The sequence below is a fragment of the Cibotium barometz genome, chromosome 47 (genome assembly GCF_041138505.1).
Source record: "Cibotium barometz isolate CiBa-2024 chromosome 47, ASM4113850v1, whole genome shotgun sequence".
In the NCBI taxonomy this organism is placed as follows: Eukaryota; Viridiplantae; Streptophyta; class Polypodiopsida; order Cyatheales; family Cibotiaceae; genus Cibotium; species Cibotium barometz.
This window is the reverse complement of record NC_141092.1, coordinates 38,437,209-38,460,774: the sequence shown is the minus strand read 5'-3', so window position 1 is coordinate 38,460,774 and position 23,566 is coordinate 38,437,209.

Genomic DNA, 23,566 nt, shown 5'->3' with positions numbered 1-23,566 from the left:
GATCACAATGCTCAAAATCTCCTGTTGAATCCTTATTTCCAATCATTCCTTCTTCGTCCATGTACCTATGGCATCATTGGCAACCAGAACGCTCACCACCTGTTCACTCAGGGGCCTTTTCGATAGTTCCTAGCTCATAGTAACTAGCAATATATTCACATATCAAAATGGAATCTCCGTTGAAGATCAGCACGATCAACTAATGGATCCATATAAAAGAGCCATGGACTCATCCGTTGAGCACTAGAGCAAGGTCAACCAACTAGATCCATGCCCGAATTCAAAAACCAACTCTTACTCCTTGTTCCAAATCTTCCCCGACATACTAGTGGGTATCTTCGGCGACCTAGAGCCCAAGCACCGTATGGTCACCACCCTCTAAGATCCTTCACACGTCACCTAGCACTTCACTCATAGGCCGCTTCCTTGGTCCCTTATCCATTGTACCGGAAGCTCACCATTTAAATCAAACTAAGGCTGGTGACCTCGGCCAACCTTTGTATTTGTATGTGAAATCTCTTTTTCTCATCACTCCACATCCTTTCCCATTAGTCCCCATCTTTTCTCATCTTCCCATAATTTTTTTTTCATCAATCCGTATCACATCATATCATTCCCACATCAAATCACATCCAATCGCATCATCTACACATCAATCCACATCATCCATACATCCATCCACATCATCCACACCAATCCACATCATCCATATGCCCATCCACATCAATCCATATTATCCACACATCAATCCACATCATCCATTCATGTCAATCCACACATCAATCCCTCGGGGGGGTCACTCGTATAAATATGTAAGTATCACGTGGGTTCAACAGAAGGACATTTTAAATATTTAAAACTTACAGAAATATATTTACAGAGGGGATTTATTTATTGTATTTTTAAAAAAAATTACAGATTTGAATAGGAAAGGATACATTATATTCACTAAAAAATTCACAGATAAGGGACTTTTTGAATAGGCCTTGAACGCACGTGATATAGAGGATTTACATATAGTGACCCCCCCGAGATCAATCCACATCATCCATACATCTATCCACATCAATCCACATTATCCACACATCAATCCACATCATCCATACATCTATCCACATCATCCACATCAATCCACATTATCCACTCATTCATCCATATCAATCCACATGTCAATCCACATCATCCATACATCCATCCACATCAATCCACATTATCCACACATCAATCCACATCATCCATACATCCATTCACATCAATCCACATTACCCACCACACATCAATCCATATCATCCATACATCCATTTCATAAGTATTCCCATTCTCATCTGATCACATCTTTTTCTATCTCATCACTTATTTCCTTATTTATCCTCATCAAATCACATCTACTTGCATCTACCCCCATACATCTCATCACTTCACATACATTAGCATCTATCGAGTTTACATCGCATCTTATCACATCCATTTCACACCACATCTCATTCATTCACATCCCGATTCACATGCTAACACATTCATTCATGTCCCTTACTGTCCATTCACATCTCGATTCACATGTAATCACATTCATTCACATCCTATATCATTCATTTACATCCTGATTCACACGACATCACATCTTATCTATTCACTCACATTTATTCGATTCGCATCACATATCATCACATCACTTCTATTCTCATCACATCCATCCATCCATTCTTTCCCATCTATCTGATTCGCATTACATCTCATCACATCTATTCACCTCACATTCTCGTCACTCCTATTCTCATCGCATCCATCCATCCATTCATTCCCATCTATCTGATTCCCATCACATATCATCACATCTATTTACCTTTTATTCTCATCACTTCTATTCTCACCACATCCATCCATCCATTCATTCCCATCTATCTGATTTGCATCCCATCTCATCACATCTATTTACCTCTCATTCTCATCACTTCTATTCTCATCACATCCATCCATCCATTCATTTCCATCTATCTGATTCGCATCCCATCTCATCACATCTATTTACCTCTCATTCATATCACTTCTATTCTCATCACATCCATCCATCCATCCATTCATTTCCATCTATCTGATTCGCATCCCATCTCATCACATCTATTTACCTCTCATTCATATCACTTCTATTCTCATCACATCCATCCATCCATTCATTCCCATCTATTTGATTCCCATCCCATCTCATCACATATATTTACCTCTCATTCTCCTCACTTCTATTCTCATCATATCCATCCATTCATTCATTCCCATCTATCTGATTTGCATCACATATCATCACATCTATTTACCTTTAATTCTCATCACATCTATTTACCTTTAATTCTCATCACTTCTATTCTCATCACATCCATCCTCTATTCATTCTCATCTATGTGATTTACATCACATATCATCACATCTATTTACCTTTAATTCTCATCACTTCTATTCTCATCACATCCATCCTCTATTCATTCTCATCTATCTGATTTATATCACATCTTATCACATATCATCACATCTATTTACCCTTAATTCTCATCAACTCCATCCTCTATTCATTCTCATCTATTTGATTTATATCACATCTTATCACATCTATTCACCTCTCATTCTTTTCACTTCTATTCTCATCACATCCATCCATCCATTCATTTCCATCTATCGGATTCGCATCACATATCATCACATCTATTTACCTTTCATTCTCATCACTTCTATTCTCATCACATCCATCCTCTATTCATTCTCATCTATCTGATTCATATCACATCTATTTATAGAATGTAAGAGAATTCTTACATTCTATCACATCACATCCTCTATTCATTCTCATCTGTCTGATTCATATCACATCTTATCACATGTATTTATAGAATGTAAGAGAATTCTAATTTTTGATATAAAGATTCTTTACGCATCCATTTATGCATAAGAACAACTTCACTGGGAAATAACACTTTTATAAAAATCGCTTTATGCATCTATTTATGCATAAATTCAATTTTAAGGAGAATAACACGTTCGAAATAAAAATAAATTTCTTTATACATCTTTCTATGCATAAAATCAAAATTAATGAGAGTAACTCTTTTGAAATGAAAAAAAATTTCTTTATGCATCTTTCTATGCATAAAATCAAAATTAACGAGAGTAACTCTTTTGAAATAAAAATAAATTTCTTTATGCATCTTGCTATGCATAAAATCAAAATTAATTAGAGTAATCTTTTGAAATTAAAAAAAATCTTTATGCATCTTTCTATGCATAAAATCAAAATTAATGAGAATAACTCTTTTGAAATAAAAAATAAATTTCTTTCTGCATCTTTTTATGCATAAAATCTATATTAATGAGAGTAACTCTTTTAAAATAAAAATAAATTTCTTTATGCATACTTCTATGCATAAAATCAAAATTGATGAGAGTAACTATTTTGAAATAAAAATAAAATTCTTTATGCATCTTTCTGTGCATAAAATCAAAATTGATGAGAATAACACTTTTAAAATAAAAATATACTTCTTTATGCATCTTTCTATCCATAAAATCAAAATTAATGAGAGTAACTCTTTTGAAATAAAAATATATTTCTTTATGAATCTTTCTATGCATAAAAGCAAAATTGATGAGAATAACACTTTTGAAATAAAAATAAATTTCTTTTTGCATCTTTCTATGCATAAAATCAAAATTAATGAGAGTAATTCTTTTGAAATAAAAATAAATTTCTTTATACATCTTTCTATGCATAAAATCAAAATTAATGAGAATAACTCTTTTGAAATAAAACATAATTTCTTTATGCATCTTTGTATGCATAAAATCAAAATTTTTTATAAAAAAAATCTCCTATGCATCTATTTATGCATAAATTTAATTTTAATTGAAGTAACACTTTTATAATAATAAAAAATTCTTTTATGCATCTATATATGCATAAAAATCAATTTTGATGCAAGTAACACTTTTATAATCAAAATATTCCCAATACGCATTTTTCTATGCATAGAAATTAATTTTAATGAAAATAACACTTTTATTATAAAAATATTTCTAATATGCATTTTTCTATGCATACAATAAAAATAACACTTTTAGAATACACAAGCGGTGGGGATTACTCTTTTTGAATAATAAATGATAAAACTTATTTCACAAAATTTAAGAAAATTTTTCCATAACCTCCTTTGTATGGCTGACCATTTTTCAAATTTTTTCATCCTCAAGTTACTTAGAAATTATCCCAAATGGTTTAAAGCATTCTAAACTAATCAAGTTCAACTTTTTAAAGAGAAACAATATGAAAAGTTTAATTCTAACAATTTGATTACACATCTAGGATAAAGAAAGGCTGAATTCAAGAATGAAGAGAGGAAGAAAGACTTTCCAACAAGGCATAGCATCGTTTTTCATTTTAAAGAGAACAAAAATTACAAAACCATTACATGGAATAAAGAAAAAGTAGAATTTCTAGCTTACATGAATTTTGTGAGCTTTCCTTTTGCTTAATGGTTTGAGGGATCTATGCATATTTACAACAAAGTGGCCACCAATTCTTTTGAAGAGGAAATGGTTAAAAACTAATGAATTATCAATAAGTTCACTGTTTTTGGCTCTCGGTAGGAGTAGAGTAATAGTGCATAAAACACTATTAACCATTTACAAATGGGGAGGCTTCTGTTATAGGAAAAAGTGAGCCTCTAACCAAGCAAACTGATTCTAGAATTTTCCAAATTAGTTTGGTCAATTTTTGATCATTTTTAGGTCAGTTTAGATTATTTTTTGGATCTAGTTGAAGCAGGAGAGAGGAGAGATGAAAATATATCATTATTTGTGAGTTTAGAACTCAACCACACATATGAAATAGGCACCTCCTTCCCCCACACTGAGGTGTAAAAAATGCATCATGTCTTCTAAATATCTCTTCTTTTTTAACTAATAACCTTATCCTTAGTCAACTCTTCATCTTATGTGAGTATTTACTCATTTTTGGGGGGATTTCCTTTTATTCTTAAATTTTTCTCCTCCCTACATTTGGATTAATCTAATTGGTCCATAGGAACCTTAATGTAAAAATTTCAGAAAATCTGGACCCTTAGGCTAAGGTCCTATTTACTTGAATTCAATTTATTCCAATTGCACATTGGAAATTTCTTTTTAAAAGGGAAACCATTTTAGAAACTAGGAGGATTTTTATATCCAAAAATATATCAATTTTGAATTACCTCCCTCTAGACATTTTCTCTTCAGGCCAAAATAGGGTAAAACAAGATCTTTCTTTTATTTCAGAGAGGGGAATAATTATAAGATCAGAAGGGGAGGTTTTTTCACCTACACACCTCGAAAGTCGGAGGGAGGAATCTTACATCCTACGCCACTTAAAAAACGCGAGATGTCCTCATCTCGCAAAACTAGAGGAGAACTCTTTACCTTAAGATCCAACTGATTCTTGTGTTCCTTGTAGTCTAGTGAACCCAATAGAATCCTAGGATAAAGATCACTTATTTAAAACTCATCACATCAGATAATAATTCACGCAGATTGTATCATTCAAATCCTTCACAATAATGGTCCATTAGACCGAATTTTATGTCTAAACAATCCTTCATGGAAATTTTCAATTATACACATTCTTAATTTGACATCCCTTAACTTGATCCACTGGGTCAAGTGTTAATAGCAGCAATCTGCCAGCACAATCCACTTATCTCATAGTGATTTGCTAAAGTCATTAACATCATTCCAGCTACGAACATCATCACACAGGGACTCCTCCCATTCATCCTCATTGTGGTTTTGCTTAGTTTATTACATTTGAACCAAAATTCAGGAATCTTCATTTTTCAATCAGAATCCAAATCAACTCATCAGTTCTCAACCAGAATTTAAAATCATATCAAGCACATTCGAATTCATCATGTGAAAAGTATTAATACTTATAATTTCACTCGTATATACTGCAAAGAGCTGTAGTTATACCCTCGGTATATACAGGTAGTCACAGTCCTTAGAACTATAAGGTAAATACCATCATGTCCTGGCCTCAAGCAAGTCAAGGATTCCATACAATTATGGTACTTAGATCTGAAGACCCAATTACCAATTTACGAATTTCAGTTTGAATATCAATTCATATGAATATCAATTCGCATGAATTTTTTCACACAATTACAATCTTTTACTGTTTCTTCATAATTTTTGACAGTTTTGGGGTCCCTCTCCCCACCGCGCAACGAATTCAGGGGTGCTAGAAGTAGAAGTAGCACTTCTTGCATGGGGCAGGGTCCCACACTCGAGGCCTCACCCACGGATATTCGGACAAGAGACTAATCCATCTGTTCTTTCTCCAAAACCAAACCCGGAAAAAGTTCCCTTGCCCCCGGAAAGCACGGGCGATTCCTCTAGGATAACTTTTCTCTAATGTAGTCAAAAGCCTTAACTAACTGAACTGATCTGACCGAACCCGTAAGTCCCATAATCAGATCAGGGAAAAGATTGTACTTGGATCATAGAGACCAATGCTTTTTTCCTCATTGAGAGACACAGCCGTTGATTCTTTTCCATAGAACAATTTTTGTCCGGGATTTACTTCATCTATCGAACTAGAACAGAATTGAGTCTCAATTTAAGGATCCATCAGTCTAGCCTAACCCTATCTAATCCTGTGGGTTAGTAAACTGCCCCAACCATTGTTGTGGTGGGATCCAATTAACAATTTGGTTAGGTTTTGTCCCGGGTACCAGCATGGAAAGGAGTTCCCAGCCCCCCTAGCCAGATATTCATGCAAACTTAAAACTAGTCACACCACTTACTTATTTTTTCAAGTCACTTATATACAAGATCTCACTGGTTCTTTACAGTGTCTAGCCACCCATTTGACTTTTGGGGGCCCTATTGAGAGATGTAATCGTGGTGTTAAGTGTATGTGGGAAAGCACCCTAGAGGTGCAAAATATTGTGGTGGTCAGATAGGAATGCCACATGTAATATTGTATGGTGTGTGAGTGTTGACCAAGAGAGTGGAAAAGGAGTTGCCACATGAATGATGATGTGTAAAGTGGGATAAGGCTAGAAATCCTATATCATTATGGTGAGATAGGAATGCCACATGTAATATTGTATGGTGTGTGAGTGTTGACCAAAAGAGTGGAAAAGGAGTTGCCAAATGGATGATGATGTGTAAAGTGGGATAAGGCTAGAAAGCCTATATCATTGTGGTGAGATAGGAATGCCACATGTAATATTGTATGGTGTATGAGTGTTGACCAAAAGAGTGGAAAAGGAGTTGCCACATGGATGATGTGTAAAGTGAGATAAGGCTAGAAATCCTAGAGGTGCAAAATATTGTGGTGAGATAGGAATGCCACATGTAATATTGTATGGTGTGTGAGTGTCCAAAAGAGTGGAAAAGGAGTTGCCACATGGATGATGATGTGTAAAGTGGGATAAGGCTAGAAAGCCTATATCATTGTGGTGAGATAGGAATGCCACATGTAATATTGTATGGTGTGTGAGTGTTGACCAAAAGAGTGCAAAAGGAGTTGCCACATGGATGATGATGTGTAAAGTGGGATAAGGCTAGAAAGCCTATATCATTGTATGGTTCATTGTAAAAGGTATAGAAGAGATCAAGTGTTATGTGCCATCTCTCTCTCTTTCTCTCATGGAGTTTTTAGTGTGGTTTAATCCATCGTAATCTTATGCTTAATCTATGTCAATCACCATGATCAATCCCATTTTACAATTGTTAACATGGTATCAGAGCTTAGGTGGGCTCTTGGTCATAGTGTTTATTATGTATATTAGCTTGCATATGTGTTCATTTGATTAAGCATTATTTTTAGTTTATTATGAAAAAAATTAGGCACACTCATATTATCATTTGGATTTGCATTTGTGAGGATTTGAGAGGAGATTTGCAACAAGGAGGTTGCATAGAAGCTGCCCAAGAGAGTTACAAATGGGAGTTTTGCAACATGAAGAGTCTGCTCATTATCAAGGAAGCTGAAAATGGAGATTTCAACAAGTAGTATGAAGACTATGGAGTCTTCGATGTCAACAAGGAAGCTGTCAAGGAGACAATGGTATCTCAAGATATGGTATGGTTGTTGCAAGTTCCATTTCAAATTATTGGTTGCAAGTGTTATTTTAATCTTGGTTGGAGAGTGCTTCAATGGGAGGCACTATTGTTGTGCAAGAAATTTGATGGAATATGCTTAAGAAGGTTGAGCATGTGATTGTTTTTCACTTGGAAGAAAGTATGGTTGAGTGCTTCAAGAAGGGAAGCACATTGGCAGTGCACAAAAGGGTGAAAAATTAGAGAGCTTGGAAAGCAAGCTTGAGAAGAGGAAAGGTCCTCTTCTCTACCAGTAAGAAGAAGCCATATATGGCTTAGTGGCCATGGATTTGGCTAGACATTCATGTGTTGGGATGCCTCAAAGGGAGGCAAATGCATGAAAATTGCAGAGAGAGAGAGTATTTGAAAGCTCAATGATGGAGCTTCATCAAGAGGGTGCAACCAGGAACTTGATGTTGAAATCTTATACAAGGCTGTTTGAACCTCAAATTGGAGGTATGTGAGGGCAACGTATGCAGTAGAAGTAATGCTTCTTAAGGAGAAGCCAACAAGGGTACAAATCATAGAAGCTCATAAGGCAGCATAGATCGAGCAAGCATAGCTAAGTCCAAGGAGGCTACATAGCTTGAAGCTACGAAGGGCACAATGATGGTCATATTGATGACCAACAGGTTAAAGAAAGAAATCTTATGGGAGATGGATGCTCCAGCCATGGTGTTCATCACAAGGATAGAACAAATAGAAAAGAAGCAAAAGCATGGAAGCTCGACAACTGAGGTGGAGCTCAAAGATGCTTCGGAGAAACTGTAAGAAAGAGCGCAAGAAAGCAATAGCAGCAAACCTCCAGCAGGCACTATCACTTAGCTAAGTAGTAAAGGAAGGCGACGACCTCTGGAGAAAATAGGTGATAGCATAAAGTGTTGAGATATCGAGCTCATCTAGTGAGGCGGTGGACACTGATGACCTGCCTAGGAGATAGGCCCCACACTTACACCACTGGCATGGTTGGTGAGATCATGGGTGATATGCGGCCAGTGGGATGACAGGTTGTGTGATAGCTGTCAGGCGAAATTCTGAAAGGTGTTTTAGGCTTGTGTACATATGGGATGCATGGCATGTATAAAGCTTTGCCCTGGAATGCCTTGGAAGATGTACAGGGTGAATGGTTTGGTAGTAGGCTTGTGCAGGTTTGTCCGGAGTGTGGTCCGCTGGAGGTGGTATCAGCTGTTCGGCCGCTTTGTTTGTGTACGTGTCCCAAATAAATGGGCACTCATAGGTTGTATTCAAAGGTGTGCATGGAAGCATGTGGGCAATTAATGGTCAGGATGCCAAATTAAAATGTGTGTATGAGCTAAATCTTTAAGGTCGAGATATGGAAGGTGATGTACGTGTGCATGGTTGGGAAAGGTGGCGCAGGGAGAATTCAAAAAAATAGCAAGAAAAGAGAAGGAACATGGGCGGGCTCTTCCAGAATACTAGAAGGTAGTGTGCTGGCGACAACTGGCAGACGGCTAGTAGGGGGGTTAGCTGGCGATGAAGAAAAGGGTTGTTTTGGTCTGCAGAGGGTGGCTAGTCCCACGTAGGATCGCCACGAAGAGAGAGAGGTTGTAAGATCCCTGTTCCCACCGAGCAACGGTTCGGGGTACTAGCAGCGGAAGTAGCACTTCTCGCGCGGGACAGGGGGTCCCACACTCGGGGCCTCACCCACGGATATCCGGATAAGAGACTAATCCGTCGGTTGTTCCAAAACCGAACCCGAAAAAACTTCCTTTACCGGAAAGCACGGGCGATTCCACCAGGATAACTTTTTACTCTAACGTAGTCAAGATCATTTCTGATCAAACTGATCCAATTGCATCTATAAGATATTTGGTCGGGTCAAGGAAGAAACTTGCACTTGGATCATTGGGATCAACGCTTTTTTCCCCATTCAAGAGGCACAGCCGTTGATTCCTATCCATAGAACAATTACTATCCGGGATTTACTTTATCTATCGTAATAACAAAAGTTGAGTCTCGATTTATGGATCCATCAGTCCAGCCTAACCCCATCCAATCCCATGGGTTAGCCAACCGCCCAACCACTATAGTGATGGGACCCAATTTGGAATTTGGTTAGGTTTTGTCCCGGGTACCAAGGAAAAGAGTTCCAAGGCCCCCTAGCCGGAAGTTCATGCAAACATAAAACTAGCCACACCACTTACACACCCAATATGAAATTGTCTTTTTCTTAGCATCAGCTAACTTTAAAACAATCCTTTAATGAAACCATAGTACCACTGATCACAATCTTCCAATTTATCCGGTTGATTCATAATTTTCCATCATTCCTTCATCAGAGTATCTATGGCATCATTGGCAACTAGAACGCTGACCACCTGTCCACTCAGGGGCCTTTTCAATAGTTCCTAGCCCATAATACTCGGCAATATAATCACTTATAAAAATCAAGATGGACTATCAGCAAGATCAACCAACAGATCCATAAAAAGAGCCATGGACTCATCCATTGAAGACCAGCAAGGTCAATCAACCAGATCCATGCCCGGTTTCAGAAAGCAACTCTTACTCCTTGTTCCAATATCTTCCACGACGCACATGTGGGTATCTTCGGCGACCCAGAGCCCGAGCACCGTATGGTCAGCACCCTCTAGGATCCTTCGCAGGTGACCTAGCGCTTCACTCATAGGCCGCTTCCTTGGTCCCTAATCCACCGTACCGGCGGAAGCTCACCATTTGAATCGAACCGAGGCTGGTCAAGACCTCGGCCGACCTTGCTACGCGAGACGTCCTCCATTGACTCTCCGTCAGCAGTTGCAACTTTATTAGTTAGGTCTCCATGACCTTAATCCACAAGACGGTCAAAATGCTTCCCCAGCATTCTTGACATAAAACAGTCATTTACAAACAGTTCACAAAATATAGTTTCTATATCGAACTCTCTTCTTTTCCATTTTATCCTCCTTAGTCCACATTACTTATTCCACATCCCATTCATATGTATTCATCATCATCCATTCACTCATATCGACGACACATTATTTCCCATACACATTCACATTCATTATTCTACATACACATCCATGCATACATCCATTTTCACATCCTCATTCATACATCCACTTCCACATACATACATCTACATCCGTATCTACATTCATACATCCACATCCACATCTACATTCATATCCATACATCCACATCCACATCCACATTCACATTCATACATACACATCCACATCCACATTCACATTCATACATACATATCCGTATCTACATCCATACAGCCATATTTCATCCATTCTCGCCCTACACATTCCATATACATCTTTTCATATCCTATCACATCTCATACAGCTCTTATCACATCTTATCACTTCCCATACGCATCTTATCACATATTATCACATCTCATACACCTCTTATCACGTCTTATCACATTTCATATCTTTTTATAGAATACAAGAGAATTCTTATATTTGATATAAGATTTCTCTACATTTTTATTTATGCATAAATTCCATTTAACACTAGTTTGGTACCAAAACAGGACACTTGAGTGTCCTTTTTTGGGGGTTGCGAAAAAAAATCAAACTCCTAATGTAGGCTTTAAAAACCAAAATGCTTCATTGGGCATGTAGAACATAACCCTATGCTTATGTAAAAAATACTAAACATATAAAATACCTTTTTATTTGGAAGTACATAAGCAACAAAGTAGCATATGTCTTGAAAATGAACATTTTTCAGGATTTTTCAGGATTTTTCCAAATATGCAAGCATCATTCTCTCAAAAAAAAATCCAATGATATCAATAGCATTTTTCCCAAGATATTTTGATAGCATAAATCAGTCCAAGGAGGTAGAAGTTCCCCAAAAAAATCATTTTCCTTTCCTAGAATTTTTTCCAAAAAAGTTGTATAAAATCAGCAAAAGTAACGCATATTATCAAAACTCAATCACGCCACTAAAAAAAATTGTAGCCCTATCAATGAGAATGTTGATTATTGGTTTTCATGCTTGAGATGAGATAAATAAGCCATAATTTGATGTGTATGACACTAACTTAGCCTCCACTTAAGTAGATTCTTATCGCCTAGTTCTTAAAAAATTGTAAAAAATAAAAATACAAAATTTGATCATCTTTTTTCAAAAACTAATCATAACTATGCTTGCACAAGTAGTCTACACCTATAGTTACAACAAATAATGCACTTACACAGCTTTCTCCTTTGATGAAAATCCAAATTAGGCTCATAATTAGACATTTTACGTATTAAAAACAGGTTGCGCAAAAGGCCATGTATGAGAAGAGGCCCAAAAAGTGGCTCTAAAGTTTTGGAAAATTCAAAACAAAGTAGTATTTACCCTATATAACATGGGTGCACCTCAAGTTTTACATTATTAGCTTGCATATGGAAGGATAAAAATTCATGCTCCACCTGTATAAAAAACATCATTTCAATATTAGCGAGTCAAAAATTTATCCAATAATTATCGTTTGATGATTCCAAGATTTAGTTTACATCATGGACTTTCCATCAAGCCAAGTTTCATGATCAAACTATGTCCCTTCTAAAAGTTATGTACAAATTACTACTATTTTGAAAACAGCAAAAATCATGCGTTTTATCAGCATGCGTCTAAGAAAATTAAAATATTGCCTTGCAAAAGCTAAGAAAAGTGCAATTTAAAAAATCTCAATTTTTTTTTTGGTCTTGAGGAACATCTGTGGATGTTAAGCATTTCAAAACTCTTAATAGATTGCCCACAAAAATTCAAGAAAAATGCTAACTTTCAGGACACTTTAGTGTCCTCAGGACACTTTAGTGTCCAATTACAGAACTAGTGTTAAGGAGACTAACACTTTCGAATTAAAAATCAATCCTTTATGCATCTTCCTATGCATAATTTTATTTTAAATGAAAATGACACTTTTGAATTAAAATTCAATCTTTATGCATCTTCCTATGCATAAATTCAATTTGGATAAGAATTGACATTTTTGAATTAAAAATCCATCTTCTATGCATCTTCCTATGCATAAATTCAATTTGGATGAGAATAACGCTTTTGAATTGAAATCTTATTCTTTTATGCATCTTCCTATGCATAAATTCAATTTAGATGAGAATGACACTTTGAATTAAAAATCAAACTTTTATGCATCTTCTTATGCATAAAATCAATTTGGTAGGAATTACACTTTTGGAATATAAGAATTTCTCTTATGCATCTAAGTTATGCATAAAATCCATTTATGATGAAAATCACACTTTTAGTATAAAAAGAATATCTTTTATGCATACCTCTATGCATGAAATCCAATATGATAAAAGTAACACTCTTACAATAAAATAATCAACTTTTATGCATACCTCTATGCATGAAATTCAATTATGATAAAAGTCACACTTTTATAATAAAATAATCAACTTTTATGCATACCTCTATGCATGAAATTCAATATAATAAAAGTAACACTTTTGATATAAAAATTTATCCATTATGCAGACTTCTATGCATGAAATAAAAATGATAAAAGTAACACTTTTGATATAAAAATTTATCCTTTATGCATACTTCTATGCATGAAAATAAAAATGATAAAAGTAACACTTTTGATATAAAAATTTATCCTTTATGCATACTTCTATGCATGAAAATAAAAATGATAAAAATAACACTTTTGATATAAAAATTTATCCATTATGCATACTTCTATGCATGAAAATAAAAATGGTAAAAATAACACTTTTGATATAAAAATTTATCCATTATGCATACTTCTATGCATGAAATAAAAATGGTAAAAGTAACACTTTTGATATAAAAATTTATCCTTTATGCATACTTCTATGCATGAAAATAAAAATGGTAAAAATAATACTTTTGATATAAAAATTTATCCATTATGCATACTTCTACGCATGAAATAAAAATGGTAAAAATAACACTTTTGATATAAAAACTTATCCTTTATGCATAATATTAAAATTCGATTTCTCCATGATTATAATGAAATTCTTTCAATTAATCTAGGATGATAATTCCTAGAATATGGTAGGAAGTCCTCTTTTTATGCTTTGAATAAAATTATTTTATGCATAATTTTTATAAAAATTTTGCCATAGCTCCGCTACTTTGACTAATAAATCTCAATTTTTCTAAGGGATAAAGCTTATCATTAAGGAAATAATTAAAATGATCTCTAATTGGATCATTAATCCATAATGGATTGAATCATCAATATACAAAAACTAAAAGCATAGAAAAAAGCCATTAATTTGGCCTCAAGCGTAGCTAAATCTTGGGTTAAGGAAAAGCTTTATGAAAAGCTTTATTTGGATTGAGAATGAGTCATGAGTATGACCATTTCTTGAGTGAGTGAGAGAAATTACATAAAAACCATTAGAATTTAAACATAAATAGAACTTTATGTAATTCTTTATGTAACTCTTCACTACTATTCACCAATTAACTTCAATAGCATTTAAAAATTATGTAACTCTTCACTACTATTCACCAATTAACTTCAATAGCATTTAAAAAAAACCATACCAATTAAGCTTCTCAAGCTTGAGAGGGGTTGAGAAGAGAGAAACATTGAGAAATTATAAAAAAGATCAATATTCACTAATTACCTTACAAATTGCTTGATTCTTTGTTCACGGTAGAGGCCCCCAACCAATCAATTGGTTAAGTATGTTGATGGAGCCACCAATGGGGATTGAAGAAAGAGGGAAGCTCCAAAAACTAGTGAATTATTAATGAATTCACAGTTCTTGGCTTAGGTGGAGTAGAGTAACGATGCATAAACACTATATATTTTTTAACAAGGGGTAGGCTTCTATTTATAGGAAAAATTGAGCTCCTAACCAAACAAACTGATTCTAGAATTTTCCTTGGTCAATCTTTGACCATTTTTAGGTCAGTTAAGCTAACTTTTTGGAGCTAGACTTGAATGAGGAGAGAGGAGAGATGAAATATCTCAATTTTTATGAGTTTAAAACTCATTCAAGCATGTGAAATATGCACCTCCTTTAAAGAACTCCCCTTCCTTACATATGTGTCAAAATAGAATCATTATACCCAAAATATCTCATATTTTTAATATTGCTCATAGTTTTTTACTAATAAACCTTGTACATTTTCAACTCTTCATCTTATGTGAAATATGCACCTCCTTTAAAGAACTCCCCTTCCTTACATAGTGTCAATATGAAATCATTATACCCAAAATATCTCATATTTTTAATATTGCTCATAGTTTTCTACTAATAAACCTTGTACATTTTCAACTCTTCATCTTATGTGAGCATTTACTCATTTTTGGATACCCAAAATATCTCATATTTTTAATATTGCTCATAGTTTTTTACTAATAAACCTTGTACATTTTCAACTCTTCATCTTATGTGAGCATTTACTCATTTTTGGGTATCTTCTTTTACAAAATTGGATTTATCTCCTCCCTACACATGGATTGATGCTATTGGCCCATAAGAACCTTAATTGGACCATAATCCAAAAATTTTTGAAAATCTAGACCCTTAGGCTAAGGTCCTTTATACCCATTTCCAATTAATTCCAATTGCACATTGGAAAGTTCTTTTTGAATTTCTGTTTTAGGGGAACTTATTTTAATAAGATGAGATAATTTTCTATCCAAAAATATTTAAAATCTAAATATTCTCTCTCTAGAATATTTTCTCTCTCTAGGTTAAAATAGTTAGAAACAAGTCTTTTATATTTCTGAAGAGGGATTGATTACAGGGGAAGATGCTGGACATTTTGAGAGGCTGGGGAGGAATGTTACATTCTCTCCCACTTGAAAAATGCGAGATGCCCTCATCTCGCAAACTGGGGGTAATTTTGCAAGATGCACAAGTAAGAGACTGAGAGAAAATTTTTAATTAAGATTAACCACCAATTAAAAAAATCTCAAAGAGAGTAAGGGTCAAGAGAAGAACAAGATTTAAACTTTATTCATTCTTGGAACATATACAGTAAAGATAGAAGAACTCTTTACACTTCCATAAACCCGTTCATCATATGATCACAAAAGCAGCACTCACAAGCTGCGCAGGTATAAGGTAACTCATCTATGGGAATAATTCTGTTGGTTATTGCCGCACCTATCTCAGTGGTATGAGGTGATCTAACAAAAGGACCTCTAAGAGGCAAGCCAAAAACGGGGTAAAGGCATATCTTTTGATGAGGAAGAAAACACGCCAGTAAGAAGACCCGCTCAGAAAACCCAAGATGCCTTGATCTCATGACGCAGTAGTATCGGGGACCCAAACCCAAAGCTTCAATAACCATGGCCAAGCGGACATTGTTATGAAAGTGCTGCTGACCCCAGGGTGTTACCCTAGTTATGTCTTCATAGGTCCGCCATTTGGTCTGAGCTACAGAAGTTCCTAGGTGAGGAAAAAGTGAGCGCTCATACTGTTCTATAAAATCTTTCTTCACAGACTCGCTTGCGTCTTGAAGGTGAGGAATCATTATGGATAAAACTAGTTCCTGTTGCCAAGCCATGAAGGAGATTAAGAAAGAAAGGAGATCGATGGGAGTAAGATTACTGTGAGCGACAAGTAAAAGTTACGACTTATATAAAGGAAGGAGCTAGCGTAACTTAGAAGCTAACGGTATCTTGTCACTGAAGTTTTACCATCTTTCCATGATTTGGGTTTGGCACATATTTCTATGAAATACATTAAGAACTTTGAGATGAGGAGGTAAAAGAAGCTTGTAGGCTAAGTCACCTACTTTTTTTGAATTCAGATATAAGGTTCACAATATCTGGGGGATAACTTCTTATACTTTCCAAGAGATAAAGGAATTCTTTTGGGCCGTACTCAAATGAAAACCAAAACCTTGGCATCCAAAACACCGATTCTCACTTCTGAACTCATTGTTCTGAATCCTTAAAACAAGTGGGCTCCTGAGAAGGTAATATGGGTAAAGTGTCTTCCTTTTTTAAATAGAATCTTTCTTTTATTTTAGAGAGGGAATAATTTATAAGATCAGAAAGGAGGTTCTTACTCCTGCATACCTCAAAGGCTGGGGAGGAATCTTACATTCTACCCCACTTAAAAAGTGCGAGATGTCCTCATCTCGTAAAGTAGAGGACAACTCTTTTTCTTAGATCCAATTTATTCTAGGGTTCCTTATATTCTGGTCAACCCAACAGAATACGGGGATAAATATCCCTTATATAGAACTCATCATTAAATAACAATTCATTTCAGATCATATCATTCATATCTTTAACATGATAATGGTCCATCAGATCGAAAATTTTTCTTTCTGAACATTCCTCCACGGGAATTTCAGTCAAGCAAGTTTTCAATTTGTCATCCCTTAACTTGATATACCGAGTCAAGTGTTAACAGTAGCACTTTGACAGCACAATCCACTAATCTCATAGTGATTTGCTGAAATCATTATCATCATTCCAGTTATGAATATCATCACAGGGACTCGTCCCATTCATCCTCATTGAGGTTTCGCTCAGCTTATTATATTTCAACCAATTTTCAGGGATCATCATTTTTCAATCAGAATCCAAATCAATTCATCAATTCTCAAACAGAATTAAAAATCATATCAACCACATTCGAAATCATCCTCTGGATATAAGCATTAACGCTTATAATTTCAAGTCTTAGATTTACTCGTATATACTGTCAATAAGAGCTGCAGTTATACTCTCGGTATATACGGGTAGTCACGGCCCTTAGAATTATAAGGTAAATATCATCATGTCTAGGCCTCAAGCAAGTCAGGGATTCTATATAATTGCGGTACTTCCATTTGAAGACCCAGTTACTAAATTACAAATTTTTCAGTTTGAATATCAAATTGTATGAATTATATCACACAATTACAACCTTTTGGTGTGTCTTGATAAATTTTTGACATATTTGGCTTCTCAGTTGATCTTTATTAGCCAATTGCTCTGATGATTGTATCCTATGACGTTAAAATACTCTTACAAGGCTTCCACCCATTTCTCCACAGCCTCGCCCAGGTTCTCCCCTTCTCCTTTGAAGGGTCCTGGCTAATGACCACGGTTTCCTCGTCTCATGATTCTGCCAAAATTTATATATTATTAAATTTTTATTTTGATATTATTCACGAGATTCTAAGACTTAAGAGTTCAGAAAATAATTTCTTATACAAGACAAGATCTTAATGGAGATCTATGACCACAGTTTCCTCGTCTCATGATTCTGCCAAAATTTATATATTATTAAATTTTTATTTTGATATTATTCACAAGATTCTAAGACTTAAGAGTTCAGAAAACAATTTCTTATACAAGACAAGATCTTAATGGAGATCTATGACATATGTCCGATAAAAGTTTTTTTTTTATTTTAAAAAAATCAGCAGAGCAGGTCGTCCGCCATAAACAATCATTTATCCAACATGAATTTTTTCACCGGAAAACGTTTCTTTATTTATATAAAAGTTGCAATATGTACATAGAGCAACTCGGCTCTGAGTTCAAAATCTCCTCGGAAGACATATAAGAGGACCATACTGGGCCATAGTCATGCCCTGTTACATAAGTTCTCTAACTGCGAAGGGAGTTATTATTTTCTCCTTAGGGATAAATCGACTAAGGAGTCTATAAATTCGACATGAAAGTTTGAAATTTCGAGGCGTCGAATGATATAGAATGACACCACGCACCATTTTCAGCTTTAACAGGATCATAGTCAATGAGAGATTCTACCACAGCATTGTACGGCGGTCACAAGGGGCGTGGACATATTGCCCTGCAAACCACTTATGCTGTATTCTCTCTGATGGGGTAGGATAATATAAATCCGCGAAATGGTGTGCGAGTCTTGCTCGGCTTGATTGAGTTGAAGCGGAAGAGATGAGATGCTCGAAGGCAAATGCAATCATATCTTGAGACTGGGTGAGGTCGGGAATACCAGATAAATGGGGAACTTCCATCTATAAAAACAATTTCTTTGATTAAAATTTCTTCATTAAAGAAGCTTACGGAATGAAAATACATTATGAAAATGCTCTTTCTGAATTCTTATTACCAATTTCAGATAAGAATTTAATTATCTTTATTAGCTTTCAAAACCTGCTCTGATACCAACTGTAAGATCCCTGTTCCCACTGAGCAACGGATTCGGGGTACTAGCAGCGGAAGTAGCACTTCTCGCACGGGACAGGGGTCCCACACTCGGGGCCTCACCCACGGATATCCGGATAAGAGACTAATCCGTCGATTGTTCCAAAACCGAACCCAGAAAAATTTCCTTTATCGGAAAGCACGGGCGATTCCACCAGGATAACTTTTTACTCTAACGTAGTCAAGATCATTTCTGATCAAACTGATCCAATTGCATCTATAAGATATTTGGTCGGATCAAGGAAGAAACTTGCACTTGGATCATTGGGATCAACGCTTTTTTTCCCATTCAAGAGGCACAGCCGTTGATTCCTATCCATAGAACAATTACTGTCCGGGATTTACTTTATCTATCGTAATAACAAAAGTTGAGTCTCGATTTATGGATCCATCAGTCCAGCCTAACCCCATCCAATCCCATGGGTTAGCCAACCGCCCAACCACTGTAGTGATGGGATCCAATTTGGAATTTGGTTAGGTTTTGTCCCGGGTACCAAGGAGAAGAGTTCCAAGGCCCCCTAGCTGGAAGTTCATGCAAACATAAAACTAGCCACACCACTTACACACCCAATATGAAATTGCCTTTTTCTTAGCATCAGCTAACTTTAAAACAATCCTTTAATAAAACCATAGTACCACTGATCACAATCTTCCAATTTATCCGGTTGATTCATAATTTCCCATCATTCCTTCATCACAGTATCTATGGCATCATTGGCAACTAGAACGCTCACCACCTGTCCACTCAGGGGTCTTTTCAATAGTTCCTAGCCCATAATACTCGGCAATATAATCACTTATAAAAATCAAGATGGACTCTCGTTGAAGATCAGCAAGATCAACCAACAGATCCATAAAAAGAGCCATGGACTCATCCATTGAAGACCAGCAAGGTCAATCAACCAGATCCATGCCCGGTTTCAGAAAGCAACTCTTACTCCTTGTTCCAATATCTTCCACGATGCACGTGTGGGTATCTTCGGCGACCCAGAGCCCGAGCACCGTATGGTCAGCACCCTCTAGGATCCTTCGCAGGTGACCTAGCGCTTCACTCATAGGCCGCTTCCTTGGTCCCTAATCCACCGTACCGGAAGCTCACCATTTGAATCGAACCGAGGCTGGTCAACAAGACCTCGGCCGACCTTGCTACGCGAGACGTCCTCCATTGACTCTCCATCAGTAGTTGCAACTTCATTAGTTAGGTCTCCATGACCTTAATCCACAAGACGGTCAAAATGCTTCCCCAGCATTCTTGACATAAAACAGTCATTTACAAACAGTTCACAAAATACAGTTTCTATATCAAACTCTCTTCTTTTCCATTTTATCCTCCTTAGTCCACATTACTTATTCCACATCCCATTCATATGTATTCATCATCATCCATTCACTCATATCGACGACACATTATTTCCCATACACATTCACATTCATTATTCTACATACACATCCATGCATACATCCATTTTCACATCCTCATTCATACATCCACTTCCACATACATACATCCACATCCGTATCTACATCCATACATCCACATCCACATCTACATTCATATCCATACATCCACATCCACATCCACATTCACATTCATACATACACATCCACATCTACATTCACATTCATACATACATATCCGTATCTACATCCATACATCCATATTTCATCCATTCTTTCCCTACACATTCCATATACATCTTATCATATCCTATCACATCTCATACACATCTTATCACATCTCATACAGCTCTTATCACATCTTATCACATCTTATCACTTCCCATACGCATCTTATCACATATTATCACATCTCATACACCTCACATCTTATCACATTTCATATCTTTTTATAGAATACAAGAGAATTCTTATATTTGATATAAGATTTCTCTACATTTTTATTTATGCATAAATTCCATTTAAGGAGACTAACGCTTTCGAATTAAAAATCAATCCTTTATGCATCTTCCTATGCATAATTTTATTTTAAATGAAAATGACACTTTTGAATTAAAATTCAATCTTTATGCATCTTCCTATGCATAAACTCAATTTGGATAAGAATTGACATTTTTGAATTAAAAATCCATCTTTTATGTCTTCCTATGCATAAATTCAATTTGGATGAGAATAACGCTTTTGAATTGAAATCTTATTCTTTTATGCATCTTCCTATGCATAAATTCAATTTAGATGAGAATGACATTTTGAATTAAAAATCAAACTTTTATGCATCTTCTTATGCATAAATTCAATTTGGTAGGAATTAAACTTTTAGAATAAAAGAATTTCTCTTATGCATCTAAGTTATGCATAAAATCCATTTATGATGAAAATCACACTTTTAGTATAAAAAGAATATCTTTTATGCATACCTCTATGCATGAAATCCAATATGATAAAAGTAACACTCTTACAATAAAATAATCAACTTTTATGCATACCTCTATGCATGAAATTCAATTATGATAAAAGTCACACTTTTATAATAAAATAATCAACTTTTATGCATACCTCTATGCATGAAATTCAATATAATAAAAGTAACACTTTTGATATAAAAATTTATCCATTATGCATACTTCTATGTATGAAATAAAAATGATAAAAGTAACACTTTTGATATAAAAATTTATCCTTTATGCATACTTCTATACATGAAAATAAAAATAATAAAAGTAACACTTTTGATATAAAAATTTATCCTTTATGCATACTTCTATGCATGAAAATAAAAATGATAGAAATAACACTTTTGATATAAAAATTTATCCATTATGCATACTTCTATGCATGAAAATAAAAATGGTAAAAATAACACTTTTGATATAAAAATTTATCCATTATGCATACTTCTATGCATGAAATAAAAATGGTAAAAGTAACACTTTTGATATAAAAATTTATCCTTTATGCATACTTCTATGCATAAAAATAAAAATGGTAAAAGTAACACTTTTGATATAAAAATTTATCCTTTATGCATACTTCTATGCATGAAAATAAAAATGGTAAAAATAACACTTGATATGAAAATTTATCCATTATGCATACTTCTACGCATGAAATAAAAATGGTAAAAATAACACTTTTGATATAAAAACTTATCCTTTATGCATAATATTAAAATTCAATTTCTCCATGATTATAATGAAATTCTTTCAATTAACCTAGGATGATAATTCCTAGAATATGGTAGGAAGTCCTCTTTTTATGCTTTGAATGAAATTATTTTATGCATAATTTTTATAAAAATTTTGCCATAGCTCCGCTACTATGACTGATAAATCTCAATTTTTCTAAGGGATAAAGCTTATCATTAAGGAAATAATTAAAATGATCTCTAATTGGATCATTAATCCATAATGGATTGAATCATCAATATACAAAAACTAAAAGCATAGAAAAAAGCCATTATTTTGGCCTCAAGCATAGCTTAATCTTGGGTTAAGGAAAAGCTTTATGAAAAGCTTTATTTGGATTGAGAATGGGTCATGAGTATGACCATTTCTTGAGTGAGAGAGAGAAATTACATAAAAACCATTAGAATTTAAACATAAATAGAACTTTATGTAGTTCTTTATGTAACTCTTCACTACTATTCACCAATTAACTTCAATAGCATTTAAAAATTATGTAACTCTTCACTACTATTCACCAGTTAACTTCAATAGCATTTAAAAAAAACCATACCAATTAAGCTTCTCAAGCTTGAGAGGGGTTAAGAAGAGAGAAACATTGAGAAATTATAGAAAAGATCAATATTCACTAATTACCTTACAAATTGCTTGATTCTTTGTTCACGGTAGAGGCCCCCAACCAATCAATTGGTTAAGTATGTTGATGGAGCCACCAATGGGGATTGAAGAAAGAGGGAAGCTCCAAAAACTAGTGAATTATTAATGAATTCACAGTTCTTGGCTTAGGTGGAGTAGAGTAACGATGCATAAACACTATATATTTTTCAACAAGGGGTAGGCTTCTATTTATAGGAAAAATTGAGCTCCTAACCAAACAAACTGATTCTAGAATTTTCCTTGGTCAATTTTTGACCATTTTTAGGTCAGTTAAGCTAACTTTTTGGAACTAGACTTGAATGACGAGAGAGGAGAGGTGAAATATCTCAATTTTTATGAGTTTAAAACTCATTCAAGCATGTGAAATATGCACCTCCTTTAAAGAACTCCCCTTCCTTACATATGTGTCAAAATAGAATCATTATACCCAAAATATCTCATATTTTTAATATTGCTCATAGTTTTTTACTAATAAACCTTGTACATTTTCAACTCTTCATCTTATGTGAAATATGCACCTTCT